This window comes from Corvus brachyrhynchos, unplaced genomic scaffold, assembly GCF_000691975.1.
Source record: "Corvus brachyrhynchos isolate BGI_N302 unplaced genomic scaffold, ASM69197v1 scaffold32, whole genome shotgun sequence".
NCBI classification, from domain to species: domain Eukaryota; kingdom Metazoa; phylum Chordata; class Aves; order Passeriformes; family Corvidae; genus Corvus; species Corvus brachyrhynchos.
The window spans coordinates 10,953,654-10,955,975 of NW_008237919.1; positions in this window are offsets into that span (position 1 = coordinate 10,953,654).

Below are 2,322 nucleotides of genomic sequence, written 5' to 3' on the forward strand. Positions count from 1 at the left end.
ACCAGAAAGGGACCTAGGAAGGCAGAAATCCAAAAGTATTTTCTGGATGCTTTCTGGATCCTGCCAGCCATTTCTATTCTAATTCACATCCTAAAGTAGGTGCTTTGAAGACATTCCAGCACATGACAGTATTAGACAAAGACACCTCAAGTTTTTAAAAAATGATACGTGTATATATATATATATATATATATATACACACAGACACACAGAGAGTTGTGATTTAATCACAGTCAGAACTAAGCCCTACTCAGACACACACTCAATTACCACTGGAATGGGATGGGGAACAGAATCAGAAGAGTATAAATACAAAAACCTGTGGGTTGAAATGAAGACCGTTTAATAGGTAAAGCAAAGGCCACACACAAGCAAAGCAAAATGAAGAATTAATTCACCAGTTTCCATGGGCAGGCAGGTGTTCAGGCCCAGGAAAGCAGAGCTCCATCATGCATAATCATTACTTGGAAAGAGAAACACCCCCACTCAGAACGTCCCCCCACTTCCTTCCTCTTCCCCAGCTTTATATGCTAAGCATGACACCACATGGTGTGGGATCTCCCCTGAGTCAGTGCCAGCTGCCCTGGCTGTGTCCCCTCCCAACTCCTTGTGCACCCCCAGCACATTAATGGAGTAGGGTGGAGCAGAAAAGGTCTTGACCCTGTGCCCAGCAAAAAAGAAAACACCCCTGTATTATCAACATTATCTTCAGCACAGTTTCAAAACAGAGCCCCATACTAGCTACTTTGGAAAAAAATAGCTCTGTTCCAGCGCACACAGAGACACATACAGTATATGCATAGATCAGATTTAAACACTGTTAAAAGGAAAAACCTCTGAGGTCTACTTGAAACCTTCACAGGCTTACCTTAGTTACCTTGGCATAAATGTAAGTCAGTCACATTTACAAAGCCAACATGCTTTACTAGAAGACTTTATCACAACCTCTGAAGAAAGTGGGGAATAAGAAGCTTGAGTTGTCTTTTTCCCCCTCCACTGAAGAACCATCTACACCAAGCAGGATCTGCTGCCCCAACCGTACCACCCAACTCTCCCTGCAAAGAGCAATCTCTTTGCAAATGACTGCTCCTGCTCTTACACTTTTAATCAAGCCCCACAAATGCAACAAGCGATCCAACAGGTGTGAAAGCTGTATGCAAATCAGGCCCTGTTTGCTTTCCCAAAGGACCATCAGTCTTCACACCAATCTTGTGTCAGTTCTCAATCCTCCACCCTAACATGATACCACACAGGACCACCAAGCACCATCCTTTAGTTTCCCAGGCACAGCACATTTGACATGCCAAGTTCAGGCTTCCTCAGTCACTCCATGGGCTTCTCTAGGACACAGCCTGTGAAACAGAAACCTCACAAGGTCAGCTCACATCTGACATAGACGAACTGTAGGAAATACATTTAGGAAGTTCATTCACATTTCTACATGGAACTCCAGATGTCCTTCTTTGACAGAATAGAAAAATTGGATCAAAAAGCAAACCAAAACTCAGATTTCCATGAAACTGGAGTTTTCTTGTTACCTACCATCCACTGACTGCTCTTCAAGTTTTGCTTTTGGTGTGATCACTGCTATTGTGATTAACACTTTCCCATTGTGTTCCAGTGCACAGAAAACCAAAGAAATGACTGCACACCTAGAAGTTAACAACAGCTCCACCATGCTACTCCTCTCTTCCCTAGGCTCTGGTCTGCAAAGGTCTGAATAGCTGCTAGAATCAGGACATTATTTTAGGCCACTTACAATTAAAATTACTGTTCAGCTAGTTTTCTTTATCACACATTTGTGTGCATCTAGATAATGAAACAATTTTTCTTCAGGCTACAGTAAAAATTGGTCAACAAGGTCACAGCAAAACTTCCACTTTCATCAAATGGTGATGGGGCTCTTTGCTGACAAATTTCACCATATGGTCAAGAATTCCTGTGACACTAGAACGCCAGGTGTCAGCTCAGCCTTACAGAACAGGAAGGTGGAATGAATCATTATGGCATCACAGGAATAAGCACACACTAAATTGTTCAAAGAAGCTGTGCTTCCTTGTTGGGGTCCCTCCCCCGCCGTGTAGCCCTGGGAGAGGGGCCCTGAGGGCACAGACACGGGGTTTCCCTGTCCCTGCTCAGCCTCGTTCCCATTGGTTGGTTTGTGTTCCCTGCGCGGGCAGAAGGACCCTTGGTCCCGTGACTGGAACAGTTCCTGGGCAGAGCTCCGGCCATGCGGCTGGAGAAATAAACATCTCTGAAACAGCTATCAAGAATCTGTCTGTCCATATATATTTCCTTTCCACGGGACTCCTGGTTTGATAT